Source organism: Nannospalax galili, unplaced genomic scaffold (genome assembly GCF_000622305.1).
Source record: "Nannospalax galili isolate Female #2095 unplaced genomic scaffold, S.galili_v1.0 scaffold717, whole genome shotgun sequence".
NCBI classification, from domain to species: Eukaryota; Metazoa; Chordata; class Mammalia; order Rodentia; family Spalacidae; genus Nannospalax; species Nannospalax galili.
This window is the reverse complement of record NW_008339763.1, coordinates 833,321-847,436: the sequence shown is the minus strand read 5'-3', so window position 1 is coordinate 847,436 and position 14,116 is coordinate 833,321.

The window sequence follows — 14,116 nt, the reverse complement described above, 5'->3', positions numbered from 1 at the left end:
CTGAGAGAGGGAGGAGAAGTGAGCCCTGCAGGGGGCACAGAGAAAGCAAGTGGAGACATTAGTATTAGAGAAGTTTCTCAGGAGATTAACCGATAAAGTGAGAATGCCATCCCAAGAGAAGCTGCGGGAGGCATTGAAGCTTTGAAGCTGCTTCACAGCCATGCTGGAGAATGGGAGAGAAATAGAAAGGGAGAGCTTTAGCATGAGATCTCTGCCAAGTAGGGGGGTTGGGCAGGTGGGCATAACCAGGAAGGAGGGAGTTAAAGGCATCTTCCAGAATACACAGGCTAAGGGTCCTGTTGATTTGGGGTTGTGAGGTTTCCCATCAACCCCCACCACAGAGATCTGTGAGGGAAAAACTTTACCAGAGTAGGAAGGGAGAACTGGCCATGACGTGCCAGTGTCAATAATGAAATTAATAATCTTACGCACCACCATGGCTGAAACCCTGGGCTCCTCCACTGTGATAATTATAGAAGTGGTGGGGGCTGAAAAGCCAGGGCATCATCAGTCTTCAGCCGCCAGGCCTAGATGGTCGTTCACTGAACCCTGTAAATGAGGCTGGGTCTGGGAGGTGAGTGGCCTTCTGTGGCGTTGCAAAGAAAGACAATAAACTCTCCAGTGACCTTGTTGCCCACAAGAAGGACAGGGTCCGGGTGGTGGCCGTGGGTTAGGGCATTGTCTTACCCAATGTCCAGTCGCTCCGCACTTGAAGCAGGATCCTGGTGGATGTCGTTGGGCCCCATTGGTGTTTGGAGTGTTCTTGGGAGGAGCCCTTAGGACTGCAGCCATAAGCTGGTACTTTTGCTTGGACAGGGTAAGCTTGTCTGCCTTCTCCTGTTCCTCTCGGTTATAAAATACTTTAAATGCCGTGTCCAACAGATCTCTTGTGGGGGTTTCAGGGCCCTTGTCTAAGTGCCTAAGTTTCCTTCTAATATCTGGAGCTGATTGTAAGATAAAGTGGTGGTGAAGCATAAGCTGTCCCTCTGCAGACTCTGGGTCATACTTGGTATGCTGGACCAGAGCATCAGTGAGTCTGTCCATAAACTGAGCTGGGGTTTCAGCAGAGCCCTGAGTAATCAATCTAAGCTTCTCAAAGTTAACTACCTTAGAGGGCGAAGCTCTCTGAAGGCCTGTCAGGAGGCAAGTGATCATGTGGTCCCTGGCTGCTGCTGTTTGGAACCCTAATACGAACCAACTCCTGCACATTGTCCTCTGACCTCTACATCTGTCACACACAAATAAATAAATGTAATAATTTTTTTCAAAAAAGAAAGATATGGAATCTTGCTATGTTGTTCAAGCTGGGTCAGAATTGCTAGACTCACGTGCCCTCCTGTTTCAGTCCCCCAGTGCTGGGGTCACAGCTGTGCCCACAACCCCCAACTGAGGTATAGTTTTCGCATGGCAAAGTCTATGCCTTGAGACTGGTTTGGGAACTTCTGGTGGAGTCACTTGGATCTTGTACCCCTAACCTCCCCTGGGACCTCCTTCCTGGCAGAAGCAATTTCTCCCACCTTGCCAGAGGAGATGGGGGCTGTGGCCACTGCTCTGCTTGGACACAGATTGCTACCAACATTGCTCCCCCTCCAATGTGCTTCATTACCTGCCTCAGCTGTGAAGAACAGGTCTTGTTCTATGGACTCTGAACTGTACTGCACCTGAAGAATGTGAGGAAGCAATGGCCGGCATGTAACATCAGGGATCTAGCAGGAATGTAGCAGACAGAGCCAAAACGGCCTCAGCCTACCTTAAACCCTTAGGCAGATGTTCACTCCCAACCTGTGTATCTGACTTAACATCCTCATGACTGTTGTTCAGTTTAGCAGACCTCTAGTTCCACCAACCCTAAACTGAGACTGTCATAAGAAATCTTTGAGGTTTATAGAAGAGATTTCCCATCCCTACCGAAGTCCATCTTTAAAGCAGAGCCATCGGTTGTGTGTGGACACACCTGCCCCACACACTCCAGTTCCAAGAGACCTGATGCCTTCTTCTGGCCTCTGCAGGCATTGCATGTATGTGGTGTACTTACATACATAATATACACTCATGCACATAAAATAAAAATAATAGAGGGGCTAGAGAGATGGCTCAGTGGTTAAGAGCACTGACTGCTCTTGCAGAGGACCCGGGTTCGATTCCTAGCAACCACATGGTGGCTATGAACCATCCTTAACTCCAGTTCTAGGGGAATCCGAAGCCCTCTTCTGACCTCTGCATCATTGCAGGACACGGGTGTGCACTCACATACATGAAGGCAATACACTCATACACAAAATTAAAAAAAAAATAACAAAATATTTAAAATAATAAAAATAGCCTGTTGTGGTGGTACATGCCTTTAATCCCAGCACTTGGGAGGCAGAGACATATCTCAGGGAGTTTGAGGCCAGCCTCTTTGACATAGTGAGCTCCAAGCCAGCCAGGGCTACATAGTGAGACCCTGTCTCGAAAAATAAAAACAAAGGCAATAAAAATATATAATAAAAATCTTTGCTGAGCATGGTGACATACACCTTTAATCCTAGCACTCGGGAGGCAGAGACAGGCAGATCTCTGTAAGTTTGAGGCCAGCCTGGTCTCCATTAGCGAATCCAGGCCAGGTGCGGCTACAAGGAGACCTTGTCTCAAAAAGACCAAAAAAAAAATCTTTAAAATATAAATAGTAAAATGATATGTATACCAAAGAATTGTTTTGAGGCATATTTCTTTTTATGAATTTATTTTACTTATTAATATTACATATATGTATATGATGTGTGTGGAGGTCAAAGGACAACTTTGTGGAGTTGGGTCTCTCTTTCCACCTTTATATGGGTTCCAGAAATTGAGCTCATATCATCAGGCCTGCATGGCAGGCACTTTTAACCACTGAGCCATCGCACCAGCCCTAAAATAAATTTATGATTTATTAGTAGTCAATATTTTATTAGTAGTAAATATTTTATCTTTATATTTATTTTATAAACCTATCTACCCAGGGTCATTTAAATTTTCTCCAGTGACGAAGAGTCGACAGTGGAAGTTTAAGAAGCTCTGATCTGGGGGCTAGAGAGATGGCTCAGCAGTTAAGAATACTGGTTGGTCTTGCAGAAGACTCGGGTTCTAATCCCAGCACCCACATGGCAGCTAACAGCTGTCTGTAACTCCAGTCCCAGGGGATCCGACAGCCTCTTCTGACCTCCGCAGGCATTGCACGATACGGGTGCACTTCGACAGTGGAAGTTTAAGAAGCTCTGATCTGGGGGCTAGAGAGATGGCTCAGCAGTTAAGAATACTGGTTGGTCTTGCAGAAGACTCGGGTTCTAATCCCAGCACCCACATGGCAGCTAACAGCTGTCTGTAACTCCAGTCCCAGGGGATCCGACAGCCTCTTCTGACCTCCGCAGGCATTGCACGATACGGGTGCACTTCGCAGCACTTAGACAATACACTCATAGACATTATTTTGATATATCACAGTGAAAGATTTATCGTCCTCTTTTTTTTTTTTTTTTTTTTTTTTTTTCAAAAAAAAAAAAAAAAAAAAAAAAAAGAGAGACTGTGAGAGCTGGGAGGTGGGGAGGAGTGATGTGATGTGAGGTGCTGTCTTCTGCATATTCCGTGGCTGTTGGATAATGAACATATAAGCAGCTATAGCCCCACTTGTTGCATAAGACCTGTACACAGAAAAAGACCAGCTTTTAATTCCAATGCTTGGGAGGCAGAGACAGGCAGATCTCTATGAGTTGGAGACCAGCCTGGTCTACATAGGAAGTTCCAGGCCAACCAGGGCTACATAGTGAAACCTGTCTCAAAAAGGGGGGGGGGCTAACAAAGCCACCTCAGCTACAGATTGAGTTTATGGCCATCATGGGCTATGTGAGACCCTGTCTCAAAAAAAAAAAAAAAAAACAATAAATATTGATCAAATATATTAGGAGAAAAATTAAATGATCTTTTCTATATGTAGAGGGTAATATCATAAAGTATTGTCTTCAGAGGCCATCAGAGCATACGAGCATACATCCATACAAGTCAGGGGACATGGTGGGGTTCATTGTATGTCAGGTGGTTAGCGCCCACGGGGTGTTGGTTTGGTTTTTGGTTTCTCCGTTTGCTTGTTTGTTTTATCTTGTTTCATGACACAATATTTGTCTACTTTAAATTTTTTATTGCATATTTGGACTTACTTTCTCATTTTGTTTCTTTAATTCTAGATATATAACTTTGTCTTCTTTTTCTTAGAGGTCCTGGTGAGGAAAAGAGGTAACACAGTAGTCCTTGAGAGTGTTTTTCAGAAGGCAAGCTTGCCAAGCGGGCTGGCATCTGGGCATGCAATTTTGGAAGGACTCCCACATCCCCTGATAAGAGGGCTCACTGACTCAATTGTTTGTACAAACAAACACTGTGTATGATGAACATCTGCTTTCCATCTGGGAGTCAGGAATTTGGGTGCCTGCTGAGCAGAGGATGCCCGTGCCTGTGCAGCTGTACCCTAACAACCCCAGCACTGAGTCTCTGCGAGCTTCCCTGGTAGAAAGTACCTCAACACGTTGCAGCCTGTTGCTGGAAAAATGACATGGGGATTGGGTCCACAAGGAAAGGACTTTGAAAGCTTGTGCTTGGCTTCTTTGGACCTCACCCCATGAACTTTTTCCCTTGGCTGACTTTGATTTCAATTCCTTCTTTGTGGCAAGTCTTAGCCATGACTACAGTTGCATCCTGAGTTCTGAGTCCTCTTAGCAAACTGCATCCCTGACATGGCCCTCAAATTTGTATAAGTGTTAGGCTCCTGTGTCGGCTAATTTTGATTGTCAACTTCAGTGGGGAAAGAAAAACCTAACTTGCTAGCTGGAGAGATAGCTCAGCAGTTAAGAGCGATTGCTGCTCTTGCAGACAACCAGAGTTGGGTTCCCAGCACCTATACTGGGCTGCTACAACTGCCTGTAACTCCAGCTCCAGGGGATCCAATGTCCTCTTCTGGACTTTGTGGGGACCCACATACACGTAGGCATATTCAAAGACACACACACAAAAACATAAATAATTAAAAAATTTTTAAAAACTTAAACAAAAAGAAAAAGAAAGACCTAAGGCGTTAGTGAAGCACCTCTTCAGGAGCGGATCTGAGGGCATTTCCAGAGATTACCAAGGACGGGAAGACCCACACTAAATGTTGAGTGGCACCATCCCATGGACTGGAGCCCACACTGAATGAAATGGGAAGAGAAGAAAGCCGGATGAGCCCTGGACCACCACCAAAGTGTGAGGAGTTCTAGCACATGTTCCCACCACCAGGAACTTACCCAATCATGATGGGTACCTACCGGCTCAAACTCTGAGTCAAAGGAAATCTTTCCTCCTGAAGCTGCATTTTGCCAGACATTTGGTCACAGCAATGAGAAAATCCTAGATCTATCCATGTGTATGTTGTACAGCTGGAGTACAGGGTCAGGTGAGCCAGAGTGTGAATCGGGAGTGACTTCAGACCTTGAACTTGAGAGGCTGCCCGGTTGGGTCCTCATTCCAAGGAGCAGGCAGACACCTGCACTAGGAGATATGGCAAGGAGAAGCAACAGCTGCCACCAAAGCGCTTTGGACTCCTTAGGCTGAAGGTCAGCATTATTCTGACTGTTCTAAGTTGCTAAGGCTGGTGCAGCATATTGGGCCAGAGGGCCTTTTGAGCTTCCTGAAGCAGTTTAGTATAACCACATGTGGTAAGGAGCAGCGATACACAGAAAGCAACCTCATCCTAACTGGGACAGCAGGAGCTCAGACTGCTTTGGGCAAGAAGGCCCACGTTGCTCCACCAGGGCCTTTCCACAGCCTTCACAGTCACAGCATACCCAGTCTACCTGCTTTCTCACAGTAAAATGTTGACACTCCTCTCGTGGTGTGGGGTCTACTTGGCCACATTGACCTTGTGTATCTGGGAAGGCTCGTCCTTGGGACCCATCTATCATCTCCTCTCAGCATTACATTCACTCAATTTCCCTTTTCACTTTTAAATTTGGATGATGACATCTTCCTCTGTACTGAAAGGGCTGAATGATAGGAGTGGGTGTGAGAAGAGTGAGTTCCCTGCTGTTGACAGTGATCATTGAGACAGATACCTTGTGGGGAGATGCTTGGGGAGGAAAGTCTCCCTCGCTTTTCCTTCCCATGGACACAGCATCCTTTCTATTGGACTGGACAGACACAAGAGGCTGGAATATACCAGAGCTAGACATGTAAGACTAACAACACTGTGAATCACAGATCTTCCAACTGCCCTAGTTTCCAGAAACCAGGCCACACCCCCTACAGAGGGACAAAGTCGAAAAGCAGGCACACTGTGACCTTGCAGCTCTCAGAATTTTCTCCTCACTCCCCGTCCCCAGCTCAAACCCAAAATAGCCTTGAGTTATAGCTAGACTTTGTCCCCACTTTACTTATTGGAGGTTAGTGTCAGTGTGTGCACGCCACAGTGTGGGCATGGAGGTTAAAGGATAACTTCCGGGGGTAGGTTCTCTCCTTCTACCATATGCATTCTGAAATCACACTCAGGATAACAACTTGTTTTACCATCTCACTAGCCCTATAGCTTGATTTTTATCAGTGCCTTTCTAGCTTCTAACATGTAGTCTACATCACTTACGAAACTTATCCCCACCCACAAATCTGTAAGAGCAAGAAACGCCCTTTGTTATCTGGATCTGAAGAGAAGTGAAAAGTCTGTCTCTTGGGAATCCCATGGCTCTGCCTATGGTGCAATGCTGTAACTCCCCTAATCTTTTAGAACTGAAGGCTCTTTCTCTTCAGGGGACATATCACAGCATGGTATACAGCACGGCTATCTTTCCTGATGAATCGCTTCTTCAGACCTGAAAGCTGGCTCCTCCTTCAGGACTTCATTGGTGGCTGTGGCAATGATGCTGTAACTCTCCTAATAAAGCTCCTCTGAAGGATAACTTTGTCTCAGCTTCTTTTCTAGAAATCCACATTATCTTTTTTTTTTTCATTTTTTTATGTGTATGCGTGTATTGCCTGCATGTAGGTGAGTGCATCCGTGTCATGCAATGCCATGGAGGTCAGAAAAGGATTTCAGATTCCCCTGGAACTGGAGTTAAGGACAGTTCGTAGCTGCCATGTGGGTGCTGGGAATCGAACCCAGGTCCTCAGCAAGAGGAGTGCTCTTAACTGCTGAGCATCTCTCCAGCCCCCGTATAATCTTTTATACATAACAAAAATGGTGTCAGGAGCCAGCAAGATGGCTCAGCTGGTAAAGGCACTTGTCACCAAGCCTGACAACCTGACTTCAATCTCTAGAACCCATGTAAAGGTGGAAGGAGAGAACTGACTCCACAAAGGTATCCTCTGACCTCCAGGTAGGTGCATGAGCCTACACACTGAAAATAAAGTTTAAAGGATTGCCAGGTGTGGCGGCCCACTCGGGAGACAGAGGCAGGCAGATCTCTGTGAGTTTAAGGCCAGCCTGGTCTACATAGTAGGTTCTAAACCAGCCATGGCTACATGCTGAGACACCCTGCCTTTAAAAAAAAAGTGAGAAGAAAAACATATATTGTCATACTTAGAACCTGGACCCATAAACCCTGCTCAAAAACTCGATCGCCATCATAGGTATCAAGAAGACAACAAAAAGTAACTCCAGGGGCTGCAGAGATGGCTGTGGTTAACGCCACTAGGTGCTCTTGCAGAGGATCCAGGTTCGGTTCCCAGCACCCACAGAGCAGCTAACAACCATCTATGTATTAGTCACTTTTTTGTAGCTGTGATAGAAACACCGACCCAAGCAATTTATAGAAGGAAAAGTTTATTTGAGCTTACAGTTCCAGGGGAATTACAGTCCATCATGGCAGGGAGGCCTGGTGGCTGGAGGTGGCTGGACCAAGAGCAGCAGAAGCTAAGCATCACCACGCAGGCACAGGAAGCAAGAGAGTGACTGGAGATCCGGCAAGGCTTAAGAACTCTGTAAGCCCACCCCCAGTGACTTGCTTCCTCCAGTATGGCCACACCTTCTAAAAACCTCCCAAAACAGCACCATCATCTGGGGACAGAATGTCCAAACCCTTGGAGCCTATGGGGGACATTTTCATTCAAACCACCACAATCTGTAACTCTAGTTCCAGATACACAAAAAACATAAAAACATGGTCGGGCGTGGGGGCGCACGCCTTTAATCCCAGGACTCAGGAGGCAGAGGCAGGCGGATCTCTGTGAGTTCAATGCCAGCCTGGTCTACATAGTGAGTTCCAGGACAGCTGGGGCTACAGGGAGACCCTATCTCAAAAAGACCAAAAAAAAAAAAAAACCTTAAAAAAAGAAAACTCCAAACTATTGGGGCTGGAGAAATGGCTCAGTGGTTAAGAGTGATGATTGTTCTTACAGAGGACCTGGGTTTGGTTCCCAGCACCCACATGGCATCTAACAACCTTCTGTAACTCCAGTTCCAGGGGATATCATGACCTCTTCTGACTTCCTCAGGCACTGCATGACACAAGTGCACTTACATACATGCATACATGCAAGCAATACCTCATACACATAAAATATCTTAAAATACTTTTAAAACTCCAAACCAGACCTCATGGTCCTGGCTGTAATCCCAGCTCCAGGGAAGCTAAAGTGGGAGGACTGCTAGTTCAAGGTCAGCCTGAGATGCACATCAAGACTAAAAAAAAAAAAAAGACAAAACCACGGGGCTGAGAGATGGCTCAGTGGTTAAGAACACTGACTGTTCTTGCAGAAGACCCGGGTTCAAATCCCAGCACCCACATGGCAGCTAACAACTGTCCATCCATAATTCCAGTTCCAGAGGATCCAACAGCCTCTTCTTCCCTCCACAGCCATTGCACAACACAGGTGCACTTACTTACATGGAGGCATAACACTCATACACACAAAATAAAAATAATAAATAAGGGGCTGGAGAGATGGCTCAGCGTGTTATTCCCAGATCTCACAACCCCCAATGACCACCAAGGAGTCCGGAGTGTACGCAACAGCAAAGAGCCTTTATTCAGGCTTAAGCTCGGGCCCTCAGATTTCACCGATGCAGCAGATCCATACTACGAGCCCCGAACCAGGGTGGGGAAAGCTTTTTATAGGGAGTTTTGCTGAAGCCCATGTGCGCCAGATGCACTTTAAAATGATTGAATGGCCCTATGTTCTGAGTACAGGGAGGATTCTTATTGGTAGGGGCTGTCTTTAGGGCATTGGAATGTGCTGACTTGTCCCGACCTGCAGGACACTTCTACAGTGGCGCGACCAGTGGGGGTCCTAGAAGGAATGACAAACAAGGAACACGAAGAAAGAGAGCAAGACAGTGTTCTGATCAAGCTCCAAAATTTTATTTGAAAGCAGCAGACATATATACTGGTAGTGGAAAAGGGGGGGGAGGTGAGGAGAATAACTGCTATGATGAGCATAAAACATTTCTCAAGGCTGACTTAGCCTGGGTCACAAAGTTGTTTTTCTACATTCTTTAACTAAGTGCTATCTTATAGAAACTTACAGAAAACCATTAAGCTGTTTTTTCTCAAGGCCATAAAGATTTGCAGGAAACCATAAAGCTGTCTTTTTCTCAAAGCCATAAAGATGTTTTTCTTCTGGCCTTTTGGCTCCCAACACTGACTGTTATCTGTAGGGCCAGAAGTTTCTGTTTTTACATGTCTGGGCTTTTACATGTCTGGGCTTGCTTAATCTGTAGACCCCTGAGACCCCCCTTCATTCACCCGCTACACCCCAATCCCTCCCGGCCCCCACGCCCCCCTTTTATAAAGATGCTGTTACGCCCAGATCTCGCGACCCCCAATGACCACCAAGGAGTCTGGAGTGTATGCAACAGCAAAGAGCCTTTATTCGGGCTTAAGCTCGGGCCCTCAGATTTCACAACACAGTGGATCCAGATCCGTACTGAGAGCCCAAACCAGGGTGGGGAAAGCTTTTTATAGGGAGTTTTGCTGAAGCCCGGGTGCACCAGATGCACTTTAAAATGATTGGATGGTCCTATGTTCTGAGTACAGGGAGGATTCTTATTGGTAGGGGCTGTCTTTAGGGCATTGGAATGTGATGACTGTTATCTGTAGGGCCCGAAGTTTCTGTTTCTAGCTTATAAGGCTTTTACATTCCCGGGCTTGCTTAGTCTATGGCTTTTTTTGGGGGGGGGGGGGTAGCAACTGGAGATTTACAACATGCCTGGACTTGTCTGGGCTTGCCTGAAACAGCTAGCCAAAATGGAGTCAGTGTATTCTGACTCTTGCATTTTGACTCTTCATTCCCCCCTAGAGTTATGGCAGGGGTTAAATCTTTAAGCCAAGCAAATTACAGAAGCAGAAAAAAGCGGTTAGACGAGTCACGAGTTCCACATTTCCCCCTCTCCTGGTAACTAGGGATGATACAATAATGGGTCTGGGTGTGGATTTGCTAGTCAGACGTGGGTGTGAGGAATCCAAGCAGCAACTCCATCTACCTTTACTGCAGTCGGAGTTGTCAGGAGCACCACATATGGTCCTTTCCAGCAAGGTTCTAGGGTCTCTCAGCAGTGTCTGCGAATGTAGACCCAATTGCCAGGCCGGTAGTTGTGTGGGGTAGGAGAAGGAGCAGTCTCATAAATGGCTTTCAGATGGGGCCACACATCCTTGTGGGTGTGTGCCACAGCCTCAAGAGAATCAAGCAATTAACAGTTATCAAACTCAGCAAGCAATTCAGCTTTTAAATTGGGGAGGATGGGAGGGGGTCTTCCAAACATGATTTCATACTGAGTTAAACCCAACAGATAGGGGGAGTTCTGTACCCTGTATAGGGTAAAGGGAAGGCTTCATTGATTAGTGCCTGGTTGGTGGTGGGATTCCCATCCACCCCAGGGACCAGCTTCCGGGCTGTTGTGGAAAGTCTTGTGACTGATTTTGCCTTTTGCCTTACATACCTATTATGCTGGAATGCAGTGCTTCCTGTTTCTTATCAGAGAGAAAACTATGTAAGTCCAGGAATCTGAAACTTAGAGAAACTGAAACTTATGCTAATAGGGCACCTGGCCTGCTAGATTGTAATAGGATACTAGTTTGCCATGCTAATAAGGGATCCCATATGCTGTGTTATGATTGGACTATTACCCCTATATAAGCCCATACTTTCCTGCAATAAAGCAGATCTGTGTCACTAAACCCGGTCTCCTGCGTCTGAATGTGGCAACACTGGCGCAGACTCCTCACCAGACCTGGGGTCCAGACCAGACGACTGATCGGAGGAACCGAGAGAGCAGGAGAGCAACCATAGCCGGAGGAGAGCAGCCACAGCCTGCAACCACACTGGGCCTCAGTTTGGATCCAGTCCCTCTCCTCAGTGGTAAATAGAGCCTGTAATAGCTGCTGGATGTCATCCCAAGTGGGCTGGTGGGTGAAAAGAACAGATTCTAACAGATCAGTAAGGCCCTGTGGTTTCTCAGAGAATTTGGCCATTTGCAATTTCCAATTGTAGAGGTCACTGGTGGCAAATGGCCAATATTGCATCTGTTGGTCTCCTGCCTCATTAAGGGGTCCCACTGCCCTTAAGGGAAGGACGGTGGAGTCTGCCACTCCTCACGGCTGTCCTCTCTGGACCCTTCTCCGAGTTTGGGGAGGGCTCTCAGCCCCAGGGGCCTGGGCCACCTCAGCCTCTCCTGGGGGCTCTGAACGCCCCAGTTGTGCCAGCGGTGTGGGCAAGTATGGGGGAAGCTCAAGCAGAAGTTCTTCCTCCGTACCACTCTGGAGGACAGGATAAAGTGGGGCAGATGGTTTAGTTTCACTTTTCTGCCACCCGCCATCACACAGGGTGAGGATGGTTGTCTTTGAACCCTGCAGTGGCAAAAATGGTTTGAGCCATTTAGGGGGGGCTCTTCAGCCAGGATCTGCCAGGTTGCAATGTAAGAAACCTGGTTGGGGGGTCCTGGTCACCAGAAAATGATGTTTTTAGCCCTGTAAATAGTGGGGAGGTCAAACATTCCCTCCTCTGGCCATCCAACATTGAAGGTTGGCCATTCATTCCTGCAAAAGATAAAAGAGTTTGCCTTTCTTAACTTCCAACCCTGTCCTCTAGCCTTCTTTTTGAAGTCAGAAAAATGGTCCTGGAAAAGACTTAAGGGTGTTACTTGACTTTGTCCCACGTCTATAACTAAGTAAGTCACAAATAACACAGACAATACAAAGACACACAATGACAAGACAATACTTCCTGGTGCCTTAAGCAAGAACTGAAAGTGGGACATTGGCCTCTCGCCACTCCACCGACACAACCCGCCTCGCCCCTTCAAAATTACGAGCAGAATCCAATCCCTATCAGGTGGGTCCAGGACGTCTCCCAAGTCCCACGGCCTGGGGTCTTCCAGTGCGTCTGTATAGACCGCCAACAGGCTAACAAGGTAACAGGGACCCAAATTCAAGAGCATGCAACACAAACAAGGAGACAAAGACACTTACTGGCCAGACCAGGCTCAATGCTCCAGGGGTCCTGTAGGGCCTTGGGGATCCTGGACGAGCCCCCAAATGTTATGCCCAGATCTCACAACTCCCAATGACCACCAAGGAGTGCAGAGTGTATACAACAGCAAAGAGCCTTTATTCAGGCTTAAGCTCGGGCCCTCAGATTTCACCGACGCAGCGGATCTGTACTGAGAGCCCCGAACCAGGGTGGGGAAAGCTTTTTATAGGGAGTTTTGCTGAAGCCCATGTGCGCCAGATGCACTTCAAAATGATTGGATGGTCCTATGTTCTAAGTACAGGGAGGATTCTTATTGGTAGGGGCTGTCTTTAGGGAATTGGAATGTGCTGTTATCTGTAGGGCCAAAAGTTTCTGTTTCTACCTTATAAGGCTTTTACATGCCTGGGCTTGCTTAATCTATGGTTTTCTGGGGCGGGGGGGGGGGGGGGGTAGCAACTGGAGATTTACAACATGCCTGGGCTTGTCCGGGCTTGCCTGAAACAGCCAAAATGGAGTCAGTGTATTCTGACTCTTGCATTTTGACTCTTCAAGCGGTTAAGAGCACTGATTGCTCTTGCAGCGGACCCAGGTTTGATTCCCAGCACTCACATGGTGGCTACAAACCGTCCTTAACTCCAGTTCCAGGGGAATCCAAAGCCCTCTTCTGACCTCCGCAGCACTGCACGACGTTGCGCCCAGATCTCACAACCCCAAATGACCACCAAGGAGCCCGGAGTGTATGCAACAGCAAAGAGCCTTTATCTGGCTTAAGCTCGGGCCCTCAGATTTCACCAACGCAGCGGCTTCCTACTGAAAGCCCCGATCTAGGGTGGGGTAGGCTTTTATAGGGAAGTTTCACAGAAGCCCACGTGTTGCAGGTTTCCTCGTGGGTCCAGCCCACGAGGGACTGCAGGGAGTAAGGGTTCTGGCCGAGGTGGGGGTAAACGGTGCAGAATCAACACACAGACTCCGGGAGTCGGGTAGAAGCAGGCACTAGGCAAGGTGCTGCAGACTCGTTTATTGCTGGGAAGTGCAAGCCTTATATATCTCTCCCCCTGCCCCCAGTGTCCCATAAGTTGGTGTGTCACTTCCTTCCGGGCAGATTGTAGGTTGGCTATTTGGCAGAAGCGCAGGCTGCGCTCTCAAAGCAGAAGCTGTGTTCTCTTAGTGAAGCCTGTGCTTAAGCCTGGCACTTCCTCTCCTACACCCATGCGCGCTAAGCATCATTTAAAATGATTGGATGCTCCTACGCCCTGAGTAAGGGGAGGATTCTTATTGGTAGGGGCTGTCTTTAGGGCATTGGAATGCGCTGTTATCTGTGGGGCCAGAAGTTTCTGTTTTTACCTTATATGCCCGGGCTTGCTTGATCTATAGCTTTCCAGGATGGGGGTGGTAACTGAAGATTACAACGTGCCTGGGCATGCCCGGGCTTACCTGAAACAGTCAAAATGGAGTTAGTGCCACCTTAAGCCAAGCAAATTACAGAAGCAGAAAGAAGCGGTTTGATAAGTCAGGGTCCCACACACAACACGGGTGCACTAACATACATGCAGGCAATACACTCATACACATAAAATAAAAATAACAAAATATTCAAAGATTAAAAAATAATTTTTTTTAATTTTTATAAAAATAATTAATAATATAATTTAAAAAAAAAATTTAAAGACAAAAC